Source organism: Tyto alba, unplaced genomic scaffold (assembly GCF_018691265.1).
Source record: "Tyto alba isolate M040663 unplaced genomic scaffold, T.alba_DEE_v4.0 Super-Scaffold_18, whole genome shotgun sequence".
Classification (NCBI taxonomy): Eukaryota; Metazoa; Chordata; class Aves; order Strigiformes; family Tytonidae; genus Tyto; species Tyto alba.
The window spans coordinates 19,773,050-19,787,390 of record NW_024881280.1 but is presented as its reverse complement, the minus strand read 5'-3'; the positions used below and the strand labels follow the sequence as shown (position 1 = coordinate 19,787,390).

Genomic DNA, 14,341 nt, shown 5'->3' with positions numbered 1-14,341 from the left:
TTTAAATAAAAACTTCAATAAAAAGTTAAAGTTCTGTTCTTAATAGCATTAATACCCTCTAATGACCGCTACGGTCATTACCACTAGATAACTGACCTTCTTGAACCTCTCTTCACATAGAAACCTTTCTCCCAACACAGTCAATTATTTAGCGGTAATGAGTGCTCTGTAAGAGATTATTGTTTAACCAAGTACCTTGACACACTGCTTTTTCCCTGTTATCTCTATTCTTCAACAAATGGTACATTTTTTTCTATTATAGGCTTTTCAGTTCTGAGGATAGAAGGCTGTGGTCTTATTCTTTCCATTGCAGAAGTTCACTATGTAATTGGCAAAGCTTCAGATATAATTAAAATCTTGAAAATTAGGATGCTATGAAACACTGTTTGTGAGCAGCAACTGTGGCCCTAGAAGACAGAGCAGTTCTGAGGGCAGGTTTGAGATACCTAAGGAAAACAAGGAATAAAAGAGAAACACTGCTGGGGATGAAAAGACACAATTCTCTAACAGCATGTGGACAAAAGGAGGAAAAAAGAAAAAATAATTTAAGAAAGACAGGAAGATTCAGGAGCATAAAGGAAATGAAAGGAAGAAGTGAATGAAAGAACAAATAAGAGAAAGGAAAGCATGGGAGACAAATTAAATTTGGGTGGACAGAATTCATTTTCATAAAGAAAGAAATCTTTCTGGCAGACTCCTGGAAGCATTAAATATTAACAGATATTTGTTACTTTAGAACTGTGAGAATTGCTGGTTCAGTGAGCTCAAGAAGAAGCTGGAAGACAAAACTCATAAATTCTAATTGCGGCTGGCCTGGTGAATCTTGCTGTAACTGTGGGGAAGGCTCTTCACTCCTCTGCCTCAGTTTCTTTCTCTATAAAATGTAAAAAATACCTTTTTTCAAAAGGCATTCAGAAGTTTATGTATGCTGTGCTTGAAAAATACCAAGCATCAGTAGCTGCTAATGCTATTAACTATGTCCTATTCCTCATATCTTTCTTAAAGATGTCAGGCAGGTTATTCTGATTTCAAGTTTTAATATAAGATTCATGAAGCACGTTCCAATTCAAATGCTCATGTTGAAGTACCTCAAGCATTTTGCACCAATTCAGTTAGAAATAATGTGTTGGGTTTTTTTTTTCCTAAAAGTCATCTTACCTAATCAATTTAAGAGACCAAGCATATTCTAATCAGTTTATTTTGAATGTTCTGACCACTGTTTCTACCTCTTGCTCCTCTATACACAAAGGAAGCTATAGTCAGATTCTGGAACAAAACCTGATGAAATAAGTAGAAATACCAGTGTGCTATACTTAGAAATAAGATAATAAAAGTCAGATCTTAAAAATCTGCATGGCACTGTTATATATTACTTGCTGTATGATAGGGTATTTTGGCACAAAATACATGAAAAAAGGTCCATATAGCGCTTTAATCCAGTATATGGAAGAGAATGTCCTAAATGAGTCCTTTGCTAATTTAAAAGCAGCAAATATATTTTAATGTCTTAGGTGAATTCCCATCTGTTCTTTTTCTTTAGAAAAAGGCCTTGGAAACTGAAAGGGAAAAAGTAATACATTTTCCAATTGCCAACACTGCTGCTATTTAGAAGACAACACAGGAGACATTTCTTCAAATGATTTTTCTACACTGATACGCTACCTCCTAATACCCCAGCTTTATTCACAGAATATCTGTTACACTGACAGAGGTTTCCTCAGTAATGGAGCTACTTAAGTAAGGGGACAACAGAGAACATCATGGAGAGGGCCTTCAAAGCAAACTGCTTATGACATACCTCCTATCTTAAAGGACTTAAGCTAGATTTTTTTCTTAATGAGAAGACTGTAGGAAAGTGTAATATTCTGTTCTGTTCTGGAAAATACTAGAGGTAGGATTGATGTATATAGAACCCTGTCAAGTAAACAGTTTACTACACTGGAACAAAATGGAGCAAGAAGGATTTTTTTTTATTATTTGTATAAAATATATTGTTCTTCCAGGCTGTAGTGAAATAGTTTCTATTTAATTGCAGAGAAATCCTAAGAAGGTTACAGCAGTGAAACATTAAAATTCTAAGGGCAACTAATAACATTAAAACTTTATAGCCCCAGATAGAATAATTTAGACAAAAACAACATGAACATATGTTTTGTGTAATAATAACAAACATTTATAGCTGTCAAGAGAGAAAAACACAGGTTTATGCACACCTTAATGGCGTGCATGGGTGAGCATGAGTATATTTAAAACATAATATATTACAAAATTGACAGCAGGCATGACTCTTCTGGGTACTATGTTAAATCAATGAATAAATTACGAAAAGTGTGCTGTGGCTGTTTGGATGTGTAATTGAGCTTAACGTATGTAGTGTTATTTCAAAAGAAACTGTTCAAGGAGTTTCTAGACCAATCCACTATGCATCTTTACTAAGCTGTTTACAAATAACAATAAATGAAACTGTCTCACAGTAGGAAGGAAGTTTAGTTATATGCATTACGTAAATGGGAGAAAAGTTAATTTTAATATGTTTTTCAAGAATTAAAAACAAACTTATTATAATATTGCTAGGATTCACTGAATTGGAAATCAACATTTTTCATGTTCAGTTTTAGGTTTATTTCAATTAGCTGATACTCTACAGACAAAAGTCTTTGTAGCAATACATGCCAGGAATAAGTCCACTAAGATAAACAGGGATGCTTCATACAATATCTACGCTAAAGAGTGAGAATCAAGGCCCAAATGAATGAACTGACAAAAACATGAACTTAAATATATTCTGTTTATGTCCTTAAAACATTGCCTGTCCAACAGATAAACAACATTTTTTAAAAACATTTTATTACATTAGAAATCTATGAAAGTAACTTTAAAACCTTATTCCTGTTGACTAGTTAATAACAAAAATAACAGATTTGCAAGCTAACCCATTAATTGTCATATTTTAAAAAAATATAACTGGGCATATATTAACATTCCTTGTTTCAGGGCTGTTTCATCTTACTACGCCCAGACTGTAAAATAGAAACTGATCCTATTTTCTTGCATACTTCTTTATATTTTGCTGGTTTAATAGTACTTGATTATTATACAATGCTTTAAACTTTTGCACCTCAAATCAAAAAAATAGGAAAGGTAAACTGTACAAGTTAATACTTGTACTTAACACCCTTGCAGTCTCCAGGAAAATTTGCCAAACCAACAGCAAGGACAGAAAAGACAAGTTGACCTCAGTCACCTCCTTCTTGCCCCCCTCCTCTGAACTGAAATGATGGTTCTCAAATGTCAGCAATCATAAACGCACCATTCGAGACTTCTGTGGTGTATCATAGCTTTAAGTCATAGTATTTTGGAACACATGGTGCCAAACTCTTAAGCAGATCTGAGCTTTTCCCTTTGCAGTTTCTCTCCTCTTTCTCACCATTTTTCTCTGTTTCATAAGGGATGATGTGACCTGTTAGCATCAAGCATTCCTGTGACGTTCTTAGGGCTCACAAACTCAAGGATTAAGGCATCCTGTGCTAAATGCCTGGCTCCTTTCTATAACACGATTGTAAAGAGGAAAAAGAGAATGAAGAAATGAAGTGTACAGGCCCAGATGAGCTATTCTTTCTCTAGGACCTGATGATGGTTCATAAAACATGCTATGGGGCGATTATAAAAGAATATGGCATACCACCTGCCTCCTGGTCAGAAATCCCATTTTACATTTAAAGCCATCTCAGGTTAACTGTCATTAGTGTTTACAGCTGCCCATGGGATGTGGCTAAGTACACTACTACCACACATACTTTTCTGCAGTTACTTTCAGGTGTTGAAGGAACAAGTCTAAATTTCTAAATGTGATGTAGTCCCCATTGTATCTCCCACATTAGTTACACTACCTTGAGTAAGTATAATTATCAATAAATTAGGAGAGTTTGAGATATTATAGGAAAGGCCTAATTAAAAATCCTGGCAAAATACTAAAAAAAAAAAAAAAAAAAAGATTAAAAAAGAAATATTATCCACATGTCTTTTAATATGTAAGTCTATGTTTCACCAAGTGCTCTACTAAAGAGGTTATTTTTTTTCATAATGTAGATACACATAAAGAAGTCAGGTCACACAATGCTCAGCTTCATATTCTGTTTCAATTTAATAGATTAGCTTAAAAAACTAGCAAAATCTGTAACATCACTCTGAATCTGAAGTTTAAGTGTAGTCAAGTGTACTATGCCACAAGACATTTAAGAACAAGTCAGATATAAAATGCAGGATGCCCAAGTAGATTTTTCCTTCAAACACTGTTTTACCTGATTTCTCTTTTGTGACCACCTCAGTGAAGAATAGCTGCTTTAAGTATACAGCTGAGACTAGAAATGAAAGATTATACAGATTAAATTGTTGCTAGAATATGTTTTGAAAGACTAAAATAGGAACTGAAGTGAAAGAAAAAAAGTAAATGCCACCCAATCATGCTGAATATAAAAGTAATTAAAATACTTTTAAAAGAATAAAAACATGCAGAAGATAAAATTTACCTTTATCTAATAGTATCTTTGTTCACATCAATGTTCCTTTTGTTCTCTATTACATATTTAATCACTCTTAGACATCAACCATAACAACAAAACCTCAAATACTGAACTGATAATTAAACACAGTTATATTTATAAGATGTTGGCTTTTTCTGTAGATATGAACACTTAATTTAATGCACAAATACAATGAAAGTAAAATTTCTTCTTAAAGATCAGAGGAGTGCCATGCCAGTCACTTGTCAATTGAATGAAGCAGTAATTTTTGTTTTCAGAGCAGTATTATAATTTTAATAAAATGACAAAGATAGAATGCTATTAACAGAAGCAACAATCTTTAGTAATCACAGTTGGCAATAACATCCATATTTAAGCTACCATTTTTAAAGTTCAGGATTTTTAGGAGACTATATCAAAAGGGAAAAACTAGCTTTTTAAACATTATTTTTTTAAAAGCAAAACACGGTGGAACAGACTAGCACAAAAAAAAAAAAAAAAAAAAAAAAAAAAAAGAAAGCATCTCAGTACAGGAGGGAAGCTGAGTTTACTCCACTGAAGCCTACACTACCAGAAGTAATCAGCATGAGAAGTATGAGGTGATATTGCATTTCTACTAACAGAGGTGAAAAAAGCAAAATAGGCTAGTGGAGAAAGTAGAAGAAAACATTGTAAACCCAACCTCTAGCTCTTATGTCACATTATCTGAACAATCCAGAATATTTATCCTTGTGATAACACCACATGGGTAGAACACACATTCAAACCTCATTGTTTGAGCTGATCAGAACTAAACTTGTCTGCAAATCAGCTATGATGTCTACAGAGCACTGGCATTCAGTCCTACCGCACTTCCATCTGAGTCTGACCAGGCAGTGAACCCTGGGAGAACAATCTCCCCACACATTCCTGTATTTTGTTTCACTTGTGATGCTGGTGAAATCCTGAACTATTTTGAAGAGCAACAGATGGCATGGAGGACGAGAGAGCCAGAATAAGAAATGAGAATGGAAAGTTAACTGAAAAGATCTGAATTTAAATTAATTTGCTTCGTTAGTGATCACTATCTATAAAGCCAACCACAAACTTGTTCCACCAAGACATTTTCGGTCAGTTAGGACTCCTTCTTTTCACTTGCTTATTTATGAATTTATTTTAGTGTGTTCCATCAACTTCTGAATTCAAACTCAAAAAATAAATAAAGAAAAAAGCTCTATTTCTCCTGTGGCTGTAAAAGCTTGGCGTTGAATGGGCACACAGGATTCTGAGCCCACACAGAAAAGGAGGCAAGTAATAGCTCTGACAGGCTATTCTAACAATTTCTGCTTTAGAGTAGGAAATGTCCAGTTTTCAGTAAAATTAATCTGTGTATTTGTGTGTGCATGTTACTACAATTTTATTAAATGTGGATTTCTCTGGAAAACTGAGAAGCATGTGAAACAATAGACAGACATGAATAAGAGAAGTCTTTCACCTACATTCACTGCTGAAAATATGTTCTATTAAAAATACAGAAAAAAATGGCATCAATACGATTGTGTAGAGAAAGCAGAATGAACAGATACTGGAAAAATAGAAAATCAAGGCCTCTGAGTGGTTACTACTTAGTTTAAGTCACGTAAGATAAATGTGTTCATATGAATACATGCACAAATACACTTGTGGTTTTATATTTTCAAATACAGGCCAAACTCAACTGGGATTTTTGCCTAAATAAAACTTGTCAGAGTTGGTCCAGTTATGCATGTGAAGTTACAATAGCCTAACATACTTTCAGAGTTTCAGATAATAGTGTTCAAAGATTCAAATAGCATTATGATAAAATTTGCCCCTTGGGCGTATGTCAGTTTAAATATCTGTTCTCATCAAGTTCTCAGTCTGCACTTGTTCTCAGTGGAGTGATTTAGATTTAAAACATCTTTCAAACTGAACTTGATCTACGTTTTAATAGAAAGTAGCCTTCCTTATTCTTAAAGTCAAAAATCATAATTTCTTTGCTAACTGTTTTAGCATAACTGTTTCTATTATCAGTGATGGCTGTTAAAGAGCCTACAGTTGCCAAAAGTAATCAATATACAGTATCTAGAATCACCAAGGTGTAAAAATTATAGAAGCATACTATAAGTACCACAGATACCTTGATGTCCTTGTTCACATCTTCAATTAGAATATGACTTTAGATATTTTTCCAGTAAATATTAGAATATGATGGTTTAAAAATGTACCTATGTTTTATAACATGACTGAACATTGTCCTTAATAGTAAATGCAATTTAGCTGCAACAATATGATTTTTAAAGTGTGGCTCTCTACATTTTATACTCAGTAGTAAGCTTAATAAACCAGAGATAAGGTTACTTTTAGATTCAGTAGAAGAAAATGAGGAGCTCTGCTGTCATTTTAAAAATCTGGCTTGTTAAAGATTACTAAAATTGTTTTAGATACCATGAAAACAATACCATCATACAGAAATTGCAGCAAATATGCAAGGAGGTTGATGAATATATGAGAAAACAATCTCTGTGAGCCAAAATGGGACCCAGGTTTGTTTAACTAAGATTTCAGGGACACAATTTCATTAAAAACTAGCAAAATTATTAGTTAACTTGTGATATAGAGGAGTTTTAACAGGGCTTATGTAACATGAAAGAAGAGGTTTAGGACAGAGCTCATACTCATTTGTCTTCTCTTATTGCAGTCCAAACATTGGCTGCTTAGCTTCATTTCTTTCTCCATGAAAGAGGCTCTGAATTAAACACAAAATTGTTCCTCCTGCCTACTAAAAAGCACACAGCAACTCAGGAGAAACAGCTTCCAGTAAATAGCAGTGTCTCTACCACGTGGAATCTGACAGTACATCCCACAGCGCTAAATCTTTCTGGGGCACCTCTGATGTTTTTGCTTTCAATCATTCAGATAAAAAAAAAAATCTATAGCTATTTAAACAAAAGAAACATTTTTAAAACACAGCTCTCCCAGGTACATAACATCTAAATTATTTTATCAACTGAAAACAACTTCCGAAAGCAAAGGTAAAGTGTTACTAATCCATTTACAAGTATATCTGCATAATCCTGCACCTTAGCCATTTAAAAATGTAGTTATTATCACAACATATTACCCCCATAACAATGGGTTAGATTCATCCCAGGTGGCCTCAGCAAGGCAGGCTGCGTCTTTCCAGGCAGTGGGGAAGAACTGCATGGCCTCTTTCCCTGTGAAGCATCCCACCGCCAGCACGGTCCGCAGCAGGCTCACAGAGGCACAACAAGATGAGGCTATGAAGGGCATGATTTGGTTTACAGTGTTTCCTGGAAGATCTCAGCTGTGTAAATCCTTATGAACATCCAGCTGGAATGTAACATTCTTCCTCCGGAAAAGGAACAATAGTTCTGGCACCTGCCTCTCTCAGGGTGCAGTGTGGTAAAAGAGCTGACCAAAGGAAGGTTTTAAGGTTCGGTTTGCATGTGCCTGTGTTTGTGAAAAAGGCCTTGGTCTAATGACCCTACATTTCAAATTTTACGAGCTTGGAAACTTACAATCTTTCACCCCAAAGTTACTTGCTCAGTTAAAGCATTTTAACAAGCAAGAACTTGCTCAACTACCTAATTCCTTTACTCTAGCACAGATACAAAATACAAGACAGAAGAATCTTAGCAGTTTTATGATGAAGAGGAGGTATTCTGCAAATATTATTCTGTATGCAATGTATCAGTTTAAGACTGCATTCACTTAGAAACAAACATTACATGGCTACTTTGGCTTTGCATGAGTTTTTGAAAGCTTCTGCTTATCTGAAGAAAATTTTACTTCAAAGTGTGAGAAAGAGAGGCACTTTCTTGGCAAGGCAAAGGTTTTGTCAATAAAACACCCTGTATTAGAAAGGTACTAAAAGGTACTAAAATTCTATGTTTTCTGTCTAACTATACTAAAATTCTCACATAAAATTTTCCAACTAATTCTCAGTCTGGTACCGTAATTTCAACAAAGTTTTTCTGCCCAGTTGTCATGATCACATTTTTAATACTCTTTATTAGATCCCACTTATCTGTATTTCTTGTTTCTACAATTCAGATTCACTGTAAGTCGGTCCCATTCAGTTTTCCATATTAAGGCTGTCCTTTTATTGATGCCAGCTTCTGCTACTACACTTATTCTGAAACACCTTTCTGTTTCCGTTTATTCATCCACTCTAAAATAGTGTGTAAAATTATGGTTTCACCTCTCAAATCCTTCCAGAAGATACTTCTTGTTAAAATAATGTCTAGTTCTGTGCACATTCTATGTGATGTCTGTAAGATTAAAATATATTTTATACTTATAAACTTATAAAGCAAAGTATTAGAAACTAGCAAACAGAGGAACTTGAAGTGTCTAGCTGCACTAAAAGACATAAATAATCATTCTTCTTGCTTCCTTCTCTAAGTTTTTTTCATTGTTACATCAATATAGCTTGTTTTTGTTAGCTTGGAAATTCTTAACACATGTTTTCAATTCTATATTTTGATAACAACTAATATAAAAAGAACTCAGTTGTGAATCATATGCTCCAGTAAAAACACTAAAAGACAGGCTTATTCCTCACAAAACCAAAATTTTGTATATTGATTTACAGAAGGATGTTGTAAATACTACTGACCTTTCTATCCATTTGACCAACACATCCATGGTTCAAACCCCCACCATAGAAGCTGACATCAAAAATACTGTAATGTCACATACTAAAATACCTGAAGCCAAACAAAATAATAACTGTAGATGCATTTTTTTTCCTAGTAGGGCAGAATTAATGGCATCATCTGTACTTAAGAGTGAGATCACTGTATCTTTCGTCTTGACTTCCAAAGTTCCAAAAGATTCAGAATTGAAATGTCACATGAATGATTTTAAACTCTTCAGCTGTTAGGCACAATAATACTATTTATGTACAGACATAATTTTAAATATTCAGCAATTTAAGACTGTGCCTCAATGGCAACATAGCAGAGCCTTCTGTTCTAATTACAGGAAATCACTTCCTCCATTACTATCTTTTGACATAGTGAATGGTGAGCTACTGACTTGCTGTAATACTTTCTGACAGAAATACTCTGTAAGGTATCATAAGGTATTTTATTCACCAGTGAAAAGTAGTAACTATTTAACTGTGCCCAAGACTATCCAGTTGTTCTGAACAGAAGAAACTAATACATTCGGCGGAAACTGCAAAGAATTAAGGTGGCAGATGGTAATTACTGATAGTGGAAGTAAGCCTGGATAAAGGTGCTTGAAACTTCAGTTTAATGCCTGATCTATAAGGTGTTGCATTCACTGCATAAAACTCTCTTGTGTCTAGATGGGAATGTGGCTCATTATGGACACATTAGAGAAAAAAATTACTTCTGCTAAAGCGCAAATACCAACTTTCCTTGCACATTTCTTTTCCAAGAAAAGACTTGATTAAGCCATGAGATAACCGTAGACCAGGATGGCATGTGTATCACCAGATGAAATTCCCTTTCCATATGTCTGTACAATGTCAGAGATGGAAGTCTGATTTCCATTTCATTATTTTCCAAATTGTTACTGACGAAGTGATGGCTATTTACTTGACATTTTATTCCACAATATTAAGAACATGAGACATAGGATTGAATGCATGTGTCTGATCCTGCATTTGTGCATGTGGAAAACAGAGAAACAGAGACTGTAAGTTAAAGAAATAAATTCAGTTTGAGGTGTGAAGTTTTAAATGTCCCCTGTGACTTAACTCCAGGAACACAAGTAAAATGATCCCGAAAGCATATGCTATTCCTGCTCTTTCCCTACAAGCAACTAACTCAAGGAGAAGAGAATGAAGGCCAGTTACACATGCCATTGGACAACTTCAAAGCCCTGACCACTACAATAATATATGCAATACTTCAATTGCATATATTGGACACTAGAAACCCAGTTTTCAAAGTTGTTATCTAAGTAAAGACACTAGATTCTGAAATCATTCTCTCTGTTATCTGTTGGCAATACTTAAGACTGTCCCAATAATAGACTTTCCCTGTTTTTAAATAATGGAAGACATCAGAAAAAATACCAGTGTGTTGGCTTTAATATTACAGCAAATGCATCATACTGATGTCTGCAGATTAGAAATCTAGAGCTGATAAAAGACACTGAGAAAAAGCAAAATATCTACTCACAAACATGGTATTTCTCTGCACTGATCACAAAGAAGACAAAACACTTCATTTGTACATTCTTTCTGTATCAAAGTATTAATCTAAATGTTGTAGTCATAGCTGCATGATTGGATGGCCAGGACAAGTTACGAGTCTGAAGTAATAAAGGACTGTTACCAATCTCTAACCTTTGCTCTCTTTCCTTGTCCATTTCACAAATTCATCCTCATATTAAAACACCGAGCAGGATGTAATTGTTCTGGACTGCAGTGTTTAGTCCACCCACCAGGTCTGAGACCAGTGTCACTATAAAACTGTCTGTCAAGGAGTGTTCCCAGAATCCCACACTGTGGTAGATACTAAAAAGTTTCACCAAGTTTTCATTTTTTTCATTGAAATCTCTTTTCTGTGTACCGAAGACTGTTTGTTTAGAATGGCTGTAAAAACTGTAAAATTATGCACAACTGAGTAGAAGATGATCCCGGAAGTGTGGGATGCTTAATTACATATCAAGAGGAAATTACACTGGTTTTCTTTTTCCCTTTATACAAAGGTTGCTTAACAACTTCAAACTCTGTTACCGTGATCCATCTACTACTTCTGTGATTTTAGGTTTACTTTATTAAACATATTTTTACCTTTTCTTCTAATATTCTTCAAATCCATACTGCTTCCATCGCTAAACCACTGACAGACAATTCCATTAGAGTTAAGACAATCTTCCCAAGAGTGCTTTTTTACCTGAGACAACCAAGTCAAATTTCAATGTTCTAAGCATTAGGCCCAATGCCTTAACCAGTTTCATGCTTATTTCTCTGAAGCTGGAATGGAAAAGTAGAAACATTTTTCAGTAATATAGCAATTATACTGGAAAGGAACACGTACAGAAGTACAGACTACTAGTCTGTATTTCTAGAGTACACACTTTAGGTTCTGATGTTTTGCTCTGAACTGTTATGCAAAAAACCCCAAAACTTAATTCAAATATTTACTTGCAGAACAAAAATATCCAGATCCAAAAATCATAGTCATGAACTAACTGTACAAACACACGCTGGAAATAGAACTTACGCTGACCCTAAGAACACTATTCCATACAATTTAGAATGAAGGAGAATGTCTGCTATGGACAAATGCTATTAAGATTTGTATGCTTTCCAACGACATTGGTTACACAATTAACTTACAAGCTCTTTGGAAAGCAATGAACTTTTCCACCAAACTGTGAATTAGAAAGATCAGGGTATTATTCAGGCAGTAACACTCACAGCCACTAGATAAGAAAATACATTGTGTTATTTTTCAATACCACTCTTTACTGTTTATTGAAAGCAATACTGTTCCAGCAGGCCTTTACTGATGGAGAAGAAGCGGCCCAATTATAAAGAGATCAGTTATTAAACAAGTGGTCTCAGACATCTCCAGAAGGTGAAGAAACACAAGATACACATATATATGCAATCATTCCTCCTATTTTATAGGTATTTTAGAATAACACTTGCTATTGCCATGAGAAGAAAACCCCTACTGTTAGCTAAGTGTCTTAAGATTCTGAAAGAAAGTCAGATGCATTGTACGTCATGTTTACTACTCATAATGTTAGATCAGAACTGTTGGAATGTATCGTGGCAATTCTGAGATTTATTTTTAAAAGTACTTTTCAACGGGGTAAGAAGGCAAAACCTTATATCCTCTAATTTAAGTCAAATATAGTCATCATTTGTTTATTTATAAAAATGACAATAATAGTTTCAGCAAGCCCTTACTTAAAGAAGAGATCTCATTGTTTTTCTAAGATTGTACAGAGAATGCAATATTTTGGAAGATCTTAGGCATCAGAAATATTTAAAATAATTAAGTTTTCTATAGCAATCACTATAAACTACTATGAAACTTACATATAATAAAATGAAATATTTCATAAAATCTGAATTTTTTAATACAAATGTTGACAATGTATTTCTATAACGCAGAATGTCCCTCTCCCACTCTCCATTGCTTGCATAAAAGATGCCACAGCGCTATGAAAACATGTTTAAAAAGTCCTAAGGGAAAAGTTTCCTAGGGTCTTTGAAATTCCTCCTTTTCCTATTTCTGTACAGATTTCTAACACCAACACTGTTTCTGTAGTTTCTCAAACAAGACCAAAAGAAAAATACCCTCTAGATATAATCTTTAGATTTCCTATTATACTTCTGAGGTTCCTTTTGGCTTTTGAAATAAATGCAAACTGAAATCTACAGTTATATTAGCAACCATATTTTAATTTTAGTTAATCTTTCAGTGTGAAGAAGTAAACGGTATTTGCATTATTGCCCACACTTACAAGAATCATATAGGGATGTGATTTAATGAATGAAATAACCTGAAAGTACTTCTTCCTTGGTCATTTTTTTGTCTACTTGTGTTTTGATTTAACTTGTAGGAACAAAAAAAGCATTGCTTCAGGTTCCTATCTCTATGATGAAAAGCACAGGGCAAGGAGCTACCGCCTATCTATATGAAAAATTTACTGCAACATAAACCATGCCTCCATTTCTCCCTTTTCAAGCAAATATTTGAATATCATTATTTCAAGCTAGGTATTCCATAATTTTCATAGCAAAATCAAGCTGGATTTTACAACATTTTTTACGTGATAATTTTGATTAAGCACTTAGACTTTTGGCCATGGCTGAGTCAAGGTGTTTAGGGATATAGGTTTATATTATTGGTGTGGTAGAAACTTAACTTTGAGTTAGTCTGTTTGCTTTAACAGACCTAACTATAAAACCAAGTATTGCTCTACCACCTACTTCCTCAAGTAAGAGCTACTTGGCACAGGAGCATTTTCCACCATGCCAGCAATGAGGATTATCAGTTCAAATTATGTCTCCTGCATATAGGTGTTTTCCTGGTTTTGCTTCATTGTTATCCTTGTATCTTCCTCCACCACCTCTAAGATCACTCTTGCTATGTAGAATTATGATAAGAAAACACCAGAACATTTCATGTAATCCTAACCAAGAGTCACTCTACAAACTACTCTCTAGAAAGAACTGAATATCAATGCAAAGAATCGTCTGGTATCAGAAGCTGAAAATATACCCAGCACAATCACCTCTGTTGTTTCTAGAAACAGGAATCGTGAATTTTTCTATAAATTTCAGCCTGCTGCATGCCAAGATGTTAAGAGTTATTGGATTACTCTGCTGCATATTCTTTGCTTAAAATGCATTGGAAAAATCAACACTTTCCAGTGTACCCTCACCCAATCACCTTTGCTTACTACTGATGGTAACAAAAGGTCATGGGCCTTATGCCAGAAGTTTGTATTGTGCATAGTGTCCCTACACTGCTTGCACCAATTTGAATAAGCATGTTTGTAATTAAAATGCCCTTACAAATATTAAGTTTGTCAACTGGTAAGTACTAGAGTCCACTTTAATAACTAATATCCACAAAACAATGATAGGTGTCAATATTTTATTCTTAAAGTACTTGTATTCAACACATGAACTATTACGGAGGACTTAGAGCAAAAAGATTTGTGAAAAGGCATATGACCTTCTTCCCACTACAATGGCCATCCCCTAATTAAGCAATGCATCTGATAGTCATTAACAGGAATGAGATAATGAATCACTTTCTCTCTTCTTTGTTAATTTGCTGTAACCAAGCGGC

General features: G+C 34.5%; 1 protein-coding gene across 1 annotated transcript in view; it reads right to left on the bottom strand.

Moving 5' to 3' along the window:
- Window positions 1-14,341, bottom strand: part of AKAP6 (A-kinase anchoring protein 6) — a 295,063-nt gene that overhangs the window by 132,658 nt on the left and 148,064 nt on the right.